The following is a 19,250-nucleotide window of genomic DNA, read 5'->3' on the forward strand; positions in this document are numbered from 1 at the left end:
GCAATCTGTATATCTTCTTTGGAGAAATGTCTATTTAGGTGTTCTGCCCATTTTTGGATTGAGTTGTTTGTTTTTTTTGATATTGAGCTGCATGAGCTGCTTGTAAATTTTGGAGATTAATCCGTTGTCAGTTGCTTCATTTGCAAATATTTTCTCCCATTCTGAGGGTTGTCTTTTTGTCTTGTTTATGGCTTCATTTGCTGTGCAAAAGCTTTTAGTTCATTAGGTACCATTTGGGTTTTTTGTTGTTGTTTTTATTTCCATTTCTCTAGGAGGTGGGTCAAAAAGATCTTGCTGTGATTTGTGTCATAGAGTGTTCTGCCTATGTTTGCCTCTAAGAGTTTGATAGTGTCTGGTCTTACATTTAGGTCTTTAATCCATTTTGAGTTTATTTTGGGGTGTGGTATTAAGGAGTGATCTAATTTCATTCTTTTACATTTAGCTGTCCAGTTTGCCCAGCACCAGTTATTGAAGAGGATGTCTTTTCTCCATTATATATTCTTGCCTCCTTTATCAAAGATAAGGTGACCATATGTGTGTGGGTTTACCTCTGGGCTTTCTATCCTGTTCCATTGATCTATATTTCTGTTTTTGTGCCCGTACCATACTGTTTTGATTACTGTAGCTTTGTAGTATAGTCTGAAGTCTGGGAGCCTGATTCCTCCAGCTCCATTTTTCTTTCTCAAGATTGTTTTGGCTATTCAGGGTCTTTTGTGTTTCCATACAAATTGTGAAATTCTTTGTTCTAGTTCTGTGAAAAATGCCAGTGGTAGTTTGATAAGGATTGCATTGAATCTGTAGATTGCTTTGGGTAGTAGAGTCATTTTCACAATGTTGATTCTTCCAATCCAAGAACACGGTATATCTCTCCATCTATTTGTATCATCTTTAATTTCTTTCATCAGTGTCTTATAGTTTTCTACATACAGGTCTTTTCTCTCCTTAGGTAGGTTTATTCCTAGGTATTTTATTCCTTTTGTTGCAGTGGTAAATGGGAGTGTTTTCTTAATTTCACTTTCAGATTTTTCATCATTAGTGTATAGGAATGCCAGAGATTTCTGTGCATTAATTTTGTATCCTGCTACTTTACCAAATTCACTGATTAGCTCTAGTAGTTTTCTAGTAATCCTAAAGTAACATCTTTAGGATTCTCTATGTATAGTGTCATGTCATCTGCAAACAGTGAAAGCTTTACTTCTTCTTTCCGATTTGGATTCCTTTTATTTCTTTATTTTTTTCTCTGATTGCTGTGGCTAAAACTTCCAAAACTATGTCGAATAATACTGGTGAGAGTGGGCAACCTTGTCTTGTTCCTGATCTTAGTGGAAATGGTTTCAGTTTTTCACCATTGAGGATGATGTTGGCTGTGGGTTTGTCATATATGGCCTTTATTATGTTGAGGTAAGTTCGCTCTATGCCTGCTTTCTGGAGGGTTTTTTCATAAATGGGTGTTGAATTTTGTCGAAAGCTTTCCCTGCATCTATTGAGATGATCATATGGTTTTTCTCCTTCAATCTGTTAATATGGTGTATCACATTGATTGATTTGCGTATATTGAAGAATCCTTGCATTCCTGGAATAAACCTCACTTGGTCATGGTGTATGATCCTTTTAATGTGCTGTTGGATTCTGTTTGCTAGTATTTTGTTGAGGATTTTTGCACCTATGTTCATCAGTGATACTGGTCTGTAATTTTCTTTTTTTTGTGACATCCTTGTCTGGTTTTGGTATCAGGGTGATGGGTGCCTCGTAGAATGAGTTTGGGAGTGTTCCTCCCCCTGCTATATTTTGGAAGAGTTTGAGAAGAATAGGTGTTAGCTCTTCTCTAAATGTTTGATAGAATTCGCCTGTGAAGCCATCTGGGCCTGGGCTTTTGTTTGTTGGAAGATTTTTAATCACAGTTTCAATTTCAGTGATTGTGATTGGTCTGTTCATATTTTCTATTTCTTCCTGTTTCAGTCTCGGAAGGCTGTGCATTTCAAAGAATTTTTCCATTTTTTCCAGGTTGCCCATTTTATTGGCATAGAGTTGCTTATAGTAATCTCTCATGATCCTTTGTATTTCTGCAGTGTCAGTTGTTACTTCCCCTTTTTCATTTCTAATTCTATTGATTTGAGTTTTCTCCCTTTTTTTCTTGAAGAGTCTGGCTAATGGTTTATCAATTTTGTTTATCTTCTCAAAGAACCAGCTTTTAGTTTTATTGATCTTTGCTATCATTTCCTTCATTTCTTTTTCATTTATTTCTGATCTGATCTTTATGATTTCTTTCCTTCTGCTAACTTTGGGATTTTTTTGTTCTTCTTTCTCTAATTGTGTTAGGTGTAAAGTTAGGTTGTTTATTTGAGATGTTTCTTGTTTCTTAAGGTAGGATTGTATTGCTATAAACTTCCCTCTTAGAACTGCTTTTGCTGCATCACATAGGTTTTGGGTCATCGTGTTTTCATTGTCATTTGTTTCCAGATATTTTTTGATTTCCTCTTTGATTTCTTCAGTAATCTTTTGGTTATTAAGTAGTGTATTGTTCAGCCTTCATGTGTTTGTATTCTTTTTACAGATTTTTTCCTGTAATTGATAGCTAGTTTCATAGCATTGTGGTCAGAAAAGATACTTGGTATGATTTCAATTTTCTTAAATTTACCAAGGCTTGACTTGTGACCCAAGATATGATCTATCCTGGAGAATGTTCCATGAGCACTTGAGAAGAACGTTTATTCTGTTGTTTTTGGATGGAATGTCCTATAAATATCAATTAAGTCCATCTTGTTTAATGTGTCATTTAAAGCTTGTGCTTCCTTATTTATTTTCATTTCAGATGATCGGTCCGTTGGTGAAAATGGGGTGTTAAAGTCCCATACTGTGATTGTGTTACTGTTGATTTCCCCTTTTTTGGCTGTTAGTATTTGCCTTATGTATTGAGGTGCTCCTATGTTGGGTGCTTAAATATTTACAAGTGTTATATCTTCTTCTTGGATCAATCCCTTGATCATTATGTAGTGTCCTTCTTTGTCTCTTGTAATAGTCTTTGTTTTAAAGTCTATTTTGTGTGATATGAGAATTGCTACTCCAGCTTTCTTTTGGTTTCCATTTGCATGGAATATCTTTTTCCATCCCCTCACTTTCAGTCTGTATGTGTCCCTAGGTCTGAAGTGGGTCTCTTGTAGACAGCATATATACGGGTCTTGTTTTTGTATCCATTCAGCCAGTCTATGTCTTTTCGTTGAAGCATTTAATCCATTTACAGTTAAGGTAATTATCGATATGTATGTTCCTATGACCATTTTCTTAATTATTTTGGGTTTGTTATTGTAGGTCCTTTTCTTGTCTTGTGTTTCCTGCCTAGAGAAGTTCCTTTAGCATTTGTTGTAGAGCTGGTTTGTTGGTGCTGAATTCTCTTAGCTTTTGCTTATCTGTAAATGTTTTAATTTCTCTGTGAAATCTGAATGAGATCCTTGCTGGATAGAGTAATCTTGCTTGTAGTTTTTTCCCTTTCATCACTTTAAATATGTCCTGCCACTTCCTTCTGGCTTGCAGAGTTTCTGCTGAAAGATCAGCTGTTAACCATATGGGGATTCCCTTGTGTGTTATTTGTTGTTTTTCCCTTGCTGCTTTTAATATTTTTTCTTTGCACTTATTTTTTGATAGTTTGATTAATATGTGTCTTGGCAGGTTTCTTCTTGTATTTATCCTGTATGGGACTCTCTGTGCCTCCTGGGTTTGATTAACTATTTCCTTACCCATATTATGGAAGTTTTCAGCTATAATCTCTTCAAATATTTTCTCAGTCCCTTTCTTTTTCTCTTCTTCTTCTGGGACCCCTATAATTCGAATGTTGGTATGTTTAATATTGTCTCAGAGGTCTCTGAGACTGTCCTCAATTCTTTTCATTATTTTTTCTTTATTCTGCTCTGCAGTAGTTATTTCCACTATTTTATTTTCAAGGTCACTTATCCGTTCTTCTGCCTCAATTATTCTGCTATTGATCCCTTCTAGAGAATTTTTAATCTCATTTATTGTGTTGTTCGTGATTTTTTCTTTTCTCTTTAGTTCTTCTAGGTCCTTGTTAACTGTTTCTTGTATTTTCTCCATTCTATTTCCAAGATTTTGGATCATCTTTACTATCATTATTCTGAATTCTATTTCAGGTATACTGCCTACTTCCTCTTCATTTGTTAGGTCTGGTGGGTTTTTACCTTGGTCCTTCATCTGCTGTGTTTCTTTGTCTTCTCATTTTGCTTGACTTATCGTGTTAGGGGTCTCCTGATGCTTTTAACACGAGGTTATGGGTTTTGAGGGAGGAAAACCACAGAGGTCAAGTGCCTTTCTCATCACATCATATCAAGGGTACATGCTAGCAATGTAACTTGTCATTATTATTATTTTTTATTTTTGCAGTAAGCGGAACTCTCACCGCTGTGGCCTCTCCCACCACATAGCACAGGCTCTGGATGCGCAGTCTCAGCGGCCATGGCCCACAGGTCTAGCCACTCCGCGGCATGTGGGATCCTCCCAGACCAGGGCACAAACCCGTGTCCCCTGCATCGGCAGGCAGACTCTCAACCACTGCGCCACCAGGGAAGCCCAACTTGTCATTATTGACGTTGACTTTAGTCACCTGGCTGGAGGTACTGTCTGTCAGCTTTCTCCACTGTAACATTACTCTTCCCAGCCCACCCCCTTTACATACTGCACTCTTCAGAAGGAGATCACTATGCCCAGCCCACAGTTAAAGAGTGCGGGGTTACACTCCACCTCCTTGAAGGCAGAGTATCTACATAAATTATTTGGAATTCTTCAGCACAGGAGCTTTGTCTCTTCTCCCCCATTTATTTATTTATTAATTATTTATTTAATATCAGCATGGACACATGGATATTTATTTTTTACTTTGGGTTATAATCCAATATTCTCATTATGTATATTTTGACTCAGCTTATTTCAGCTTTGTTCACTGGAAACTCTTTCATATCAGTTCCTGTGTCTCTTCGATATACCCTCATCATTTGGGGATTTTGGTTTTAGCACGTTCTTATTCTCTGTCGCTACAAGATGCTCCAGACTCATCTTATGTATTCCCTGCCCCAGTCCTGGAATCAGCGTTTTCTCCAAGGAGACCTGGTTCTCTTTATTGGAGAATAGCATTAGAAACCAATATCAGGGGACTGGGTGTGCTCATTGTTACTGGAGTGTTGTTGCTTCTAGGCCCCTTCAGTGACAGAGCTAGGAGATATATGCATACATACTAACCCATGTATACTTGCATATCAAGAATTATTTCTCTATGTCTTCATCTGTATCTGTGTTAAGATGGACATGAGTTCAAACTGATATCTCTAATTGGTTATCACATGTGTCATTCTGGCTTCGTCCCCTTGCTTATCTGTAGCCTCCCACTACAACCTCCCACTACAGGTCGGAATCTGGTTCCCACCATCTGCCATCCATTTACTTAATTGGCCAATGTATACATGTACATCAATTTTAGAATTGCACCTGTACCTCCATGAGAAACACCTTTACCAAGTAGAGTGTTTATGTACTCTCTTATCTTTAGCTTTACATTAGCCAGTCAAAATACCATTTGCAAAGTTACTTAGGTAAGCATCATTTTCCACACTCCCTTCAGGGAGGTTATGTCATATGTTTGTAATACAGCTAGATTCATTAGTCTGCATCTCATACTGGGGTCCTCCAACCTCCTGGTTGGTTAGAAATTATTTTTTTTTCATATATTAAGGTTTATTTTTTGTGCTGTAGAGTTCTAAGAGTTTTGACAAATGCATAGTGTCATGTGTCTACCGCTAGAGTAGCATACTGATTACTTCTATCACGCTAAAAATATCTCCTGTGCTTCCACTAGTCAAACTCTCCTCCTCTCCAAACCGCTAGCAACCATTAATCCATTTTCCATCTCTCTAGTTTGCCTTTCCCAGAATGTAATACAAATGGAATTATACATTATGTAGCATTTTTGATCTGACTTCTTTCACTTAGCAAAATGCATCTAAAATCCATCCATCCATATTGTTGCCTGAATTAGTAGTTTTTTACTTGTATCATTGAATTCCATTGTATGGATATAGCACAATTTGTTTATCCATTTATCTATTGAAAGACACCTTGGTTGCTTCAATACAATGCTGTATATGTTACCATTTCGAACTTAGCCAGGCAAATTGAGAAACACTTGCTGAGTGTTTCAGTGTTAGTAATCTTAACAGGCTTTCAAGTACTTCTAGGGCAATCAGATCTCTATTGCTCCACGCTTCAGTTTGGAAAGAAAGTTTGGATTTAATGCAATAGGAATAGATGCACATCGCCAGGTGACACCTTTCCTACCTATATTGTGTCATCCAGAGAAACTCATCAAGAGAAAAGTCTATGGGGGAAAAATATGGGAAAAGATGTGAGGCAACTGAAAAGGTTGAATAACGAGAGACTGGGGTCCTTCAGAACTGGATTTCTGTTAACGACTCAACAATGAGATAGATACTAGGATTGAACATTTTAGTAAGGCTAGTTCACATATGTCAAAAGTTTCCAAAATCATGGCACACAGACCTTCTCCACGTTGCTGCAGTGAGTGGGTTGCTCCTGTGCAAGTAGGGATCTAAATTTAAAGTTTCAGAGATAATTGGTACAGAAGTATGAATTTTAATTTGAATTTGTTATTTTGGGTCTGTGATTTATTCATAACTAAGGAAATACTATACTCAGTTTTAGAAAAATGTTGTCAGCATATTATTAATTGAAAGGATGATGCATCCAAATGTTAAGAGAACATTTTTTAAAAGAAGATATGTTCAGTAGCTGTAATCAGAGTTAACTTGTTTTGAACTGTAGTTCAGATACTTATCTTTTTTTAAATTAATTAATTAATTTGTTTATTTTTGGCTGCGATGGGTCTTTGTTGCTGCGGGCGGGCTTTCTCTAGTTGCGGCGAGTGGGGGCTGCTCTTCATTGTGGTGCGTGGACTTTTATACACAGATTACAGGGAAAAACCAGCCATGGCTGCAAGTGTTGTTGGGAAGTGAAAAGACACTGTCCGGGTGTTGGAACAATAGCAGAGAGGAGCTGAGTCATCTCCCTAACTGGAGCGTGATCAGGACAAAAGGAAGTATGATGCGCACTGGATTGTGGGATTGTGACTTGTTACTAAAAGAAGTCTTCCTCTGTCTCCACAGTGCCTAAGATTGCCCCTGTCATTTCATTTATCGTGCTGTGTTGTACTGTGAATGTTTCAGACATTTCTTGGATTGTGTGTGGGGATTCTTGAAATGAAACTGAGTGGCAGGTCTGCAGCCATAGCCCTCAGTCATTTTAGTGATAATATCAATGTCCTCTAGCCAAAGACTCCCAGGAACACACATGTAGTGATCAAGCTGGGTTTGTCACTTGCTGCAGTGACAGAGAATGTACACCATGGAGAACTGTGAGGCAGCTCAAGAAAAGGATGCTAAAGAAACTTATAGGATTTGAGCTTTGGTTGGGTGACTTGGGGGAGGGTCAAAGGAAGCTGTGGTTCACTCTAGGTTGGGTGCTGTCAGAAAGCAGAGCAGTTCTGTGATGAGTATCTCAATAAATTTTATCTGGAGTTGGGGGCAGACTAGAGTGAGGCTGACACTGTCATTGGTAAAGAAGCAGTGGTCACTCATATTAGGCAGGAAGGAGAAATATTTGGTCATTTCTGTGGTTTGGACAATGTTCATATTTTGTCTGTGACTATCCATCATAGTCGCAGAGCTCCCTTGTCCAATATTGATGTCCTGTGAAATTGTTTGGGTTCAACAGAACACCAAGCTCTAGTTTGGTGTTGTTACTAGTGCCAGGCCAGCACCTAGCAACACCAAGGCTAGCCGATAGTACCAGGCTAGCTCCTGGATGTTAGGAAATGCTTTTCTCTTTTTAGTTTGGTGCTTTACCAGCAGGCCATGTGCAAGGGGGCTTCCTTAAATGCATTTCAAAGAGGCCTGACCTCCCCCTCCACCCCACAGGCATTTCTGTGTCTAAGCCCACATTCTTTTCCCCCACTGCATTGCTCTAGCTCCACCTACTCATCCCCTGGCATATTTCTGGGGCCTACCCCAAGTCCTACATCTTCCATGAAGCCATTTCTGATCACTCCACTCCAAAGGACTTTCTTGCTGCTCTGATCTTGGTGCTTTTATAGTTTTCTCTATTTTATTGGCACTTTTAGGGCCTAACACTACATGCAATCTATGTATGTAGTGATAAGAGGTAACATGCACTGTTAATTGCCTTCTACTGCATGAGTCCTATCTCTCCAAATGAACCCTAAGCTACTTGAGGGCAGGGATCATATGCTGAGAATTCATGTTTGTTTTTTGTTTTTTTTGGTTGTTATTGTTTTTGCGGTACGCGGGCCTCTCACTGTTGGCGGCCTCTCCTGCCGTGGAGCACAGGTTCCGGACGCGCAGGCCCAGCGGCCATGGCTCACGGGTCCAGCAGCTCCGCGGCATGTGGGATCCTCCCAGACCGGGGCACGAACCTGCGTCCCCTGCATCGGCAGGCGGACTCCCAACCACTGCGCCACCAGGGAAGCCCAAGAGAATTCATGTTTTTTATGTCCCAGGTTCTGTTCTAAGTTTTTACATGTGCTAACTCATTTAATACAACAAATCTATAAAGCACTATTATTATCTCCATTTTTCAGGTGAAAACAAAACACCTCTTATTAGCTCTTCTGCTACCTCCCCTGCCCCTTTTCCATCCAGTTCACTAATAGGCTGGTTAATGATGGATATCAAAAGGCAGGGTAGTGGTGTGTGGAGATTTTCTCCCCAAATACTTCTCAGGTATAACTCACTCTACATAATATCAATACATGTTCTTGAAAATCGACATTAATAAAACTGTTGGCTTAAACAGAAGAGCTACCACTACTACGTGGATTAGGATAGCATTGTGAGGGTTTATGAAGATAGATCAATGCAATTTGGCATGTGGTATCTCCTTAGACTTTCACAACAATGCTACCCTTATCCTCATTTTACAGGTAAGGAAACCACAGCACAGAGCGGTTCCTAAAAAGAAAAGAGGAAGACAAGATAAAAAGGTAAAAAAGAAAAGAAAGAAAAGTAGAGCTACAGATTCAATGCAATCCCTATTAAAATTCCAGTGGCATTTTTCACAGAAATAGAACAAACAATTCAATCATATGGAACCACAGAAGACCTCAGATAACCAAAGCAACCCTGAGAAAGAAGAACCAAGTAGGAGGCATCACACATCCTGATCTCAAACTATATTACAAAGCTATAGTAATCAAAATAACATGGCACTGGCATAAAACAGACACAGGTCAATGGAATAGAAATAGAGCCTAGAAATAAACCAACCCATATCCGGTCAACTAATATTTGACAAGGGAGCCAACAATACTCAATGGGGAAAGGATGGTTTCTTCAATAAAAGGTGTTGGGAAAACTGGATATCCACATGCAAAAGAATAAAAGTAGACCCCTATCTTACACAACTCACAAAAATTAACTCAAAATGGATTAAAGGCTTAAATGTAAGACCTGAAACTGTAAAACTCCAAGAAGAAAACATAAGGCAAAATCTCCTTCACATTGGTCTTCGCAATGATTTTTTGGATAAAACACCAAAAGCACAAGCAACAAAAGCCAAAATCAACAAGTAGGACGATGTCAAACTTTTTAGTGCTTCTGAGCAGCAAAAGAAACAATAAATGAAAAGGCATTTCAGACTACATAATGGGAGAAAATATTTGAAAACCATATATCTGATAAGGAGCTAATATCCAAAATATATAAGGAACTCATACAACTCAATAGCAAAAACACAAATAATCCAATTAAAAAATGGGCAATGGACCTGAGTAGACATTTTTTTCTAGGGAACTCATCCAAATTGCTAACAGGTACATGAAAAGATGCTCAACATCACTCATAATCAGGGAAATGCAAGTCAAAAACACAATGAGATATCACCTCACACATGTTAGAATGGGATCACCAAAAAGACAACAAATAACAAGTGTTATTTGAGGATGTGGAGTAAGGAAACCTCTTGCACTGTTGGTGGGGTTGTAAATTGATACAGCTACTATGGAAGACAGTATGGAGATTCCTCAAAAAATTAAAAATAGAACTGCTATATGATTCAGCAATCCTACCTCTGGATATATATTTGAAGAAAGTGAAATCACTATCTGGAAGAGATTTCTGCACCCTCATGTTCATTGCAGCATTATTCAAAATAACCAAGACATGAAAACCACCTAAGTGTCCATTGACAGATGAATGGACAAAGAAAATGTGATACACACACACATGCACACACGAATATTATTTAGCCATAAAAAGAAGGAAATCCTTCCATTTATGACAATATGAATGGAACTTAGGGCATTATGCTAAGTGAAATAAGTCAGATAGTGAAAGACAAATACTGTATGATCTCACTTATATGTAGAATCTAAAAAAGCCAAACTCATAGAAACAGAGAGTAGAATGGTGGTTGCCAGGGACTGGGGACTGGGGGAAATGGGGAGATGTTAGTCAAAGCCTACAAACTTTCCATTATAAGACGAGTAAATTCTGGCTATCTAAGGTAAGCCATGGTGACTATTGTTAACAATATTGTATTATATACTTGAAGGTTGCTAAGAGAATAGATCTTAAATGTTCTGAGAGAAAGTGGTAGTTACGTGATGTGATGAAGGTGTCAACTAACTTTATTGTAGTAATCACTTCACAGCATATACATGTGTCAAATCATCATGTTGAACACCTTAAATTTATGCAGTGTTATGTGTCAATTGTATCTCAATAAAGCTGGGGGGAAAAAAGGAAAGTGGAGGGCCATAGTGAGAGAATAGTGGTGGAGCTTTGTGGAGGTGGGTTAGGAGAGGTGAGGGAAGGTTTAGGTAGTTTTTTTTATTATTATTGTGAACCTGGAAGGACAAGGAAAAGAATCCAGGACTAGAACTTTCCTGGAGGCACTGCCTAGCCAAGCCTCCTGGAATAAGGTCTGAGGTAAGAGTTGCCAACAAACAAACAAACACCCGAAACAAAAACCCACAAAAACTTTTAATTTGTCTTCTCTCTACCTATAGCAAAGCCCAACCTCTACTCCAAAACACAGTCCCACCGCTCCACCCGGTGGCAGTCTTGAGGTAGTGCACTGAGAATGTCTGCCAGAGCAACCCAGACTGCATCAGTACCTCGACGTGGCAGGGAGGAGTGGCCATGTTATTATCTTTTAACCCTCAGGGGATTCTAACGTGCTGCTGTATTTGAGAATGGCTGGCCAAATGTGCATTTTCCCCTGACACAGAGACTTTTTCTAGTGCCAATCAGGATGGCAGGCAGCACCTGAGCAAGGTGCTAACCTGGGCAAGGTGCTAACCTAGGTCGTCGCTTTGTTTTTTACATTCTCTCCCCAGGAGTTTCACTCTTTCTCATCAATTGCCATTTCTCAGAAAGGGATTGTGTATTAGGTGCTGGGAATACGGCACTGCACAAGACAAACAAGGACTCTGTCTCATGGAGCTTACAGTGAGGAAGACAAGCAAATCTGTACTTACAGATGGTGATAAGTTCTATGAAGGAAATGGACATGGTGTTGAGATGGAAAATGACTGAGGTGAGAGAAGACTTCTTCAAGGAGGTGACATTGAACTGAGACTTGGAGAATAAGAAGTCAGTTATACCCTGAATAGCCAAAGCAATCTTGAGAAAAAAGAACAAAGCTAGAGGTATCATGCTCCCTGACTTCAGACTATACTACAAAGTTACAGTAATCAAAACAGCATGGTACTGGCACAAAAACAGACACATAGATCAATGGAACAGGATAGAGAGCCCAGAAATAAACCCACACACTTATGGTCAATAATCTACAACAAAGGAGACAAGAATACACAGTGGAGAAAAAACAGTCTCTTCAACAAGTGATTCTGGGAAAACTGGACAGCTACATGTAAAAAAATGAAATTAGAACACTTCTTCACACCACATACAGAAATAAACTCAAAATGGCTTAAAGATTTAAATGCAAGACCTGAAACCATAAAACTCCCAAAAGATAACATAGGCAGAACTCTCTTTGACATAAATCATAACAATATTCTTTTGAATCTGTCTCATAAGGCAAAGGAAACAAAAGCAAAAATAAACAAATGGGACCTAATTAAACTTAAAAGCTTTTGCAAAGCAAAGGAAACCATCAACAAAATGAAGAGACAACTTACTGCATAGGAGAAAATATTTGCAAATGATATGACTGATAAGGGGTTAACATCCAAAATATATAAACAGTTCATACAACTTATTATCAAAAAAGCAAACAACTGATTTAAAAAATGGGCAGAACTTTTGCAGCGACATGGATGGACCTAGAGAATATCATACCAAGTGAAGTAAGTCATAGGCAAATATTATATCGCTTACATGTGGAATATAAAACATAATACAAATGAATCTGTATACAAAACAGAAACAGACTCACAGACATAGAAAACAAACTTACAGTTACCAAACGGGAAAGGAGGGGAGGGATAAATTAGGAATATGGGAATAATAAATACAAACTACTATACATAAAATACATAGGGAATACAAGGGAATACAAGGATTTAATGTATAGCACAGGGAACTATATTCAATACCTTGTAATAACCCATAATAGAAAAATACATATATATAAATTATTCACCTTGCTGTACACCTGAAACTAACAAAATATTGTAAATCAACTATATTTCAATTAAAAAAACAACAAAAAATAGGCAGAAGACCTGAATGGACATTTTTCCAAAGAAGACATACAGATGGCTAGCAGGCAGATGAAAAGATGCTCAACATCACTAATTATTAGAGAAATGACAATCAAAACCACAATGTGATATTACCTCACACCTGTCAGAATGGCCATCACCAAAAGAACACAAATAACAAATGTTGTCAAGCATGTGGAGAAAAGGGAACCCTCATACACTGTTGGTGGGAATGTAAATTGGTGCAGCCACTGTGGAAAACAGTATGGGGGTTTCTCAAAATCTGAAAATAGAGCTACTATATGATCCAGTAATCCCACTCCTGGGTGTGTACCCGGAAAAGAGGAAAACTCTAATTTGAAAAGATACATACACCCCAATGTTCATAGCAGCCTTATTTACAATAGCCAAGATATGGAAGCAACCTAAGTACCCAATAACAGATGAAAGGATAAAGAAGATGTGGTATATATATACAATGGAATATTACTCAGCCATGAAAAGGAATGAAATTCTGCCATTTGCAACAACATAGGTGGACCTAGAGAGTATTATGCTTAATGAAATAAATCAGACAGAGAAAGATAAATACTCTGTTGTTGCTTATATGTAGAATCTGAAAATAAACAAATGTATATAACAAAACAAAAACAGACTCAGATATAGAAAACAAAATAGTGAGGGAAGTGGGGACGGGCAAGATAGGGGTAGGAGATTAAGAGATACAAAATACTATGTATAAAATAAATAAGAGACAAGGGTATATTGTACAGCACAAGAAAATATAGCCATTATTGTGTAATAAATTTAAATGGAGTATAATATATAAAAATATTGAATCACTTTGTTGTGCACCTGAAATAATATAATATTGTAAATCAACTATACTTTAGTTAACAAAAAAGAAGTCAACTATAGGAAGAGTTGAAGCAGGGCTTCTGCCAGCCCATGGAGTGCCTTTGTTCCAAAAGAAAAATTAACTCTTCTCTGAACACACATAGCCCTGCTGACCTGTGCTAAGTGCTCACTGTCACTTTGAGGTCAAGAGATAAAGCACTTTCTCTAGGGAGTTACAGTCCCACACCATGGCGTACAGCTTGGACAGTAGATTGTGGGCTAGGTTTCAGCTCACTCTACACCTCAGCTGGGTACCCTTGTGTAGAAAACAACACTTAGATGGGAGTGGGGAGTAAGGACCCAGCTTCAACTCTTACCATGGCTAACTTCAAGCAGATGGAACTGCATGTGCAGGAAAGAACTTCACGTGTTCTAGAAACTATGAGACCAGTGGCAGGCAGAGGCCAGATCACACAGGTTCTTATAAGGTAGAATAAGGAGTTTGTATGTTATTTTATCCATGAGTAGTGAAGGTTTTTAAGTAGAAGGAGTGAAAGAATCTGAGTTATATTTTAAGAAAATCGATCTGGTTGCTGTGCAGAGGATCTAATGGGGGGGCAAGACCCCTCCAGTATTAGCACCCCAAATTCCACCTGCCACCTTAATTCCCCTTTGCCATGCAACCTAACATATTCATAGAGTTCCAGGGATTAGGAGGTTATTGAGTAGTCAGATCAGAGATGGTGATGGTTTGGATTAGGACAGTAGCAGTTGAAGAGGTGAGAAATGGACAGATTTAAGAGATATTTTGGATGTAAGTTGTGTAAAGGAATTAATGAAGGATAGCAGGATTTTGACTAGAGCCACTGGGTGGGAAGAAGTGCTGTTTCCTAGGATGGAGAAGACAGGAGGAAGAACAAATTGGGAGAAGGAGCAAACCAAGAATTCCATTTTGTTACAATAGTCAAGATACAGAAACAACCTAAATGTCCATTGATGGATGAACGGATAAAGAAGATGTGGTATTGGGACTTCCCTGGTGGAGCAGTGGATAAGACTCCGTGCTCCCAATGCAGAGGGCCTGGGTTCAATCCCTGGTCAGAGAACTAGATCCCACATGCATGCTACAACTAAGAGTTCTCATGCCACAACTAAGGAGCCTGCCTGCCGCAACTAAGACCTGGTGCAGCCAAATTAAAAAAAAAAAAAAAGAAGAAGAGTGGTATATACATGTAATGGAATATTACTCAACCATAAAAAATGAAATCTTGCCATTTGCAACAACATTAATGGACCCTGAGGGCACTATGCTAAGTGAAATAAGTAAGACTGAGAAAGACAAATACCATACGATCTCACTGATATGTGGAATCCAAATTTAAAATAAAACAAGCTCATAGATACAGAGAAGAGATTGGTGGTTGCCAGAGGCAGGGGAATGGTAGGTGGATGAAATGAGTGAAACAGGTTAAAAGGTGCAAACTTCCAGTTATAAAATAAATAAGTCACGGGCATGTAATGTACAGTACAGCGACTATAGTTAATAATACTGTATTGCATATGTGACAGTTGCTAAGAGGTAATCTTAAAAGTTCTCATCACAAGAAAAAGAATCTGTAACTATATATGGTGATTAATGTTAACTAGACTTATTGTGGTGATCATTTCACAATATATACAAATCATTATGTTGTACACCTGAAACTAATATAATGTTATGTGTCAATTATACCTCAATTTTTAAAAAAGAATTCCATTTTAGCCATTTCAGGTTAAAGATATATGTGTGAGATAGTCAAGTGGAGATGTCAAGTAGAGTTTGTTATGACACTGTAGCTCAGAGGAGAAATTTGGGTCAGATATATCAATTTGGAAATTATCATCATTTGGGCTATTTTTCAGGCCATGAAAAAGGATCAAATCACTTAGGGAAAGAAAATGCAGAGAGGTAAGTCTCAGAACAGAACCCAGAGAAACTCCAGTTTGAGGGAATCAGGTAGACAGTGACCAAAGAGGGGGAAAAAAAACCCCAGGAGACTTGTGCCACAGAAGTGCCAAAAGGCGACTATTTCAAGAATTGTGTGGACAGCTGTGGCTGACAGATCAAGAAAGATAAGAATTAGAAAAGTGATCCATGACTTTGACCATATGGTGGTCATTGAGGATCATAATAAGAACAAGAGGACCAGACTGGAAATATAAGAGTGTGGGATGCTTGAAGTTGAGATTTTTGGAAGTAATGTCGATTTTCATTAAGAAAGGTCTGGGACCCTGGGCGTGGCACTGGGAGTAGATGACAAATCATTGGAAATGAGGAAGCTAAGAACAGAGAGGCTTGGGTGTTGAATGGTGAAGTTGTCAAGGATTTGAGATGGAGAGGAAGCGTAGTGAGGTTGCCAGGCAGTCTTGAGTGTGCTTGTGATCACAAATTTGTGGCCAAACCAGTCAGGCAATTTTTAATATTTTCAGCTGCTTCAATATAGACAAAGAACCATGTGGTTCAAGTAGGCTTGGGGTTTTGCCTAGTGGATATGATAGTCAGCTAAGAGGAGAAAGGAAGTGGACTGACTTTAACAAGGGAGTGTGTATTGGTTTCCTATTGCTGCTGTAACAAATTATCACAAACTTAGTGGCTTAAAACAATACAGGTTTATTATCCTACACTTTTGAAGGTCAGAAGTCCAAAATGTGTTTTACAGGGCTAAAATCAAGGTGTCAGCAGATCTGCATTCCTTCAGGAGACTCTGGGGGAGAACCTTTTCTAGCTTCTAGAGGCTCCCTGCATTCATTTGCTTATAGCCCCCTCCTCCATCTTAAAAGCAAGCAACGTTGGGCTGAGTCTTTCTCATGCTGCCATCTCTCCAGTTTTCTCTTCTAATGCCCTCTTCCACTTTTAGGGAACCTTGTGATTGCTCTGGGCTTGTCGGCATAAACCAGGATAATCTCCTTATCCTAAGGTCAGCTGATTAGCAACGCTAATTCCATTTTAACCTTATTTTCCCTTTGCCATATAACCTAAAGTATTCACAGGATTTCAGGGATTAGGTTGTGGACATCCTTGGCGGAGGGGTGGATCATCATTCTCCCTACCACAGAGTGATTATAACAATGTTAATGGACGGACTCTACACCGGGTAAGGAGGCAAATGGAGAAAACGATGGGCAGATGAAGAGTAAAAAAGTGGTGGAATCAATGAATTGGAGAAGTAATCTGAAGGGATTGAAGAACTGTAGCACTAGAGTAGAAATTTTCAAAATGGAGCAGTTTCTGGTGATGAAAAAGGCTCGTGTAGGATCATATCACAGAGGTGAGTATCTGATGTAAAGTTGTAGAAAAGACCAGCTAAAGCAGTCATGGCTACCATATGACCCAGCAATCCCACTACTGGGCATATACCCAGAGAAAACCATAATTCAAAAAGACACATGCACCCCAATGTTCATTGCAGCACTATTTACAATAGCCAGGTCATGGAAGCAACCTAAATGCCCATCAATAGACGAATGGATAAAGAAGATGTGGCACATATATACAGTGGAATATTACTCAGCCATAAAAAGGAATGAAACTGTGTCCTTTGCAGAGACTTGGATGGACCTAGAGACTGTCATACAGAGTAAAGTAAGTCAGAAAGAGAAAAGCAAGTGTCATATATTAATGCATATGTGTGGAATCTAGAAAAATGGTACAGATGATCTTATTTGCAAAGCAGAAATAGAGACACATATGCAGAGAACAAACGTATGGACACCATACGGGGGTGGGATGAACTGGGAGATTGGGATTGAGATACATACATTATTATGTATAAAATGGTAACTAATGAGAACCTACTGTATAGCACAGGGAACTCTACTCAGTGCTCTGTGGTGACCTAAACGGGAAGGAAATCCAATAAAGAGGGGATATATGTATACGTATAGCTGATTCACTTCGCCATTCAGTAGAAACTAACACAACATTGTAAAGTAACTATACTCCAATAATAAAAACAAAAAGCAGTCATGGGATCTTGGTGCTGATGAGCTAGAGGGCGGATTCCACGATGGTGCTTTGCTGGCACTGGTGTCCACACAGCGGAGGGAGCTCCCGGGAATGGCTGTCACCAGTGTCTGTGTTCCCAGGGTGAACTGCAGTTGCTTCTTGCCTCTCCAGGACACTCTCAAAGATCAGCAGAGTTGTAGAATTACAAATTAAAGAGCGCACCTCAGAGACCAAGAAGCAGCTGATGCATTTCGGAGTTGTTTTGCAGAAACCAGACCCCACCCAGACAGAGGGTGCTGAGCAGTGAGCACACAGTCCCCAGATGGGCTGGGGCCAGAAGATGGGTATGTTAACCCCTGTAGCCTCACCTTGTTACCTCACCACCCACCAATCAGAGAACTGTGCGGGAGCTGATCACATTCCCAGTGACCCTCTCCCTCACCTTGCATTTAAAACCCCTTCCCTGAAAGCCATCAGGGAGTTCAGGTCTTTTGAGCATTAGCCAACCCTTACTCTTCTTTTCTTGGTACCTGGCAATAAATGCTGTACTTGTCTTCACCACACACTCATAAAAAAGAAGTAATGGAAGTGAAAGTCTAGGGTGTGGGATGGGTGATCCAAGTGGATGTTAAAGTCACCAAGAATGATGAATGAGCTTCAGATTGGGGAGGACAGCTGAGCCTTGAGGAAAAAATGTAAACCCCACAAGCTAGGGGAGCCCGTGAGTGAAAAGGGGCCTTTGTCGGTGCCAGCTCAGCCGGGACCAGGATCCGGCAGGGCTGCAGCTCCTGATCAGCAGGAGGGATGGAGCCCTGATACTCCACGCCACTCCCAGGGGCTCCGGGTCACAGGCCTGTGCAGTGACCCCCTTGGGATGTGCAAGAAAGATCAAGTCCTGAGACCCCGGCACTCCTGCCGGTCCCCTGCCCCTCCCGTGGCTTCCACGAACAGCAGGAGGTGCTGGGCCTGAGGACCCTGTGCTCTTCACCCCAGGGCTTTTGGCTCCTGTAGGCAGATGACACCGCTGTGTGGGTGCTTCTCTTCGGTGAGCACCCACAGCCCGGTCTGGCTGTGACACGGCGGTCTAGGAGGCCAGGGACAGGACGAGTCACTCCCTGTGTGTGTGTGGGGGGGGGGGGGGCGAGGCCTCACGGGGGGTGGGGCGCAGTCCCTCCTTGTATCCGCCATCACAGCACCACAAGCATCACAGGCGGCCGTGGGAGCGGAAACCTCCCGGGAGGCCCTGCCGAGGAGCCAAAGAGACAGGAAGAGGATGGGAAGGCCCTCTGTAGACAGGCCCTGGGCAGGGAGAAGAGAAGCACCACTGATGGTGAGAAGAGGGATTCCAAAGGCCTCGTGATTCAGTCAACAAACAGCTACCTGTGCAGACACCATGGGGATCACAAACTTGAAGAAGATCTGGACCGTCCCCCTGAAGGGCCTGTGCTTTTCTAGGGGAGCCAAACAATGTCCACACATCTCAGTGCAACCAGGAGAGCCTGTGGGGGAGCAGGGGCAGCAGATGCAGAAGAGAAGGCTTCCCGGAGGCGGTGAGCTGGGGGCCGGGCTGTAAAGGAGAGCTCTGGACTGGTCTTCAGGGAGTGTGCCCTGCCATGCCCGGCAGGAAGTGAAAACCTCTTCCAGCTGTTGTGGCCTTGGGTCCCTCCC

Source organism: Stenella coeruleoalba (assembly GCF_951394435.1).
Source record: "Stenella coeruleoalba genome assembly, chromosome: X".
Lineage (NCBI taxonomy): Eukaryota > Metazoa > Chordata > Mammalia > Artiodactyla > Delphinidae > Stenella > Stenella coeruleoalba.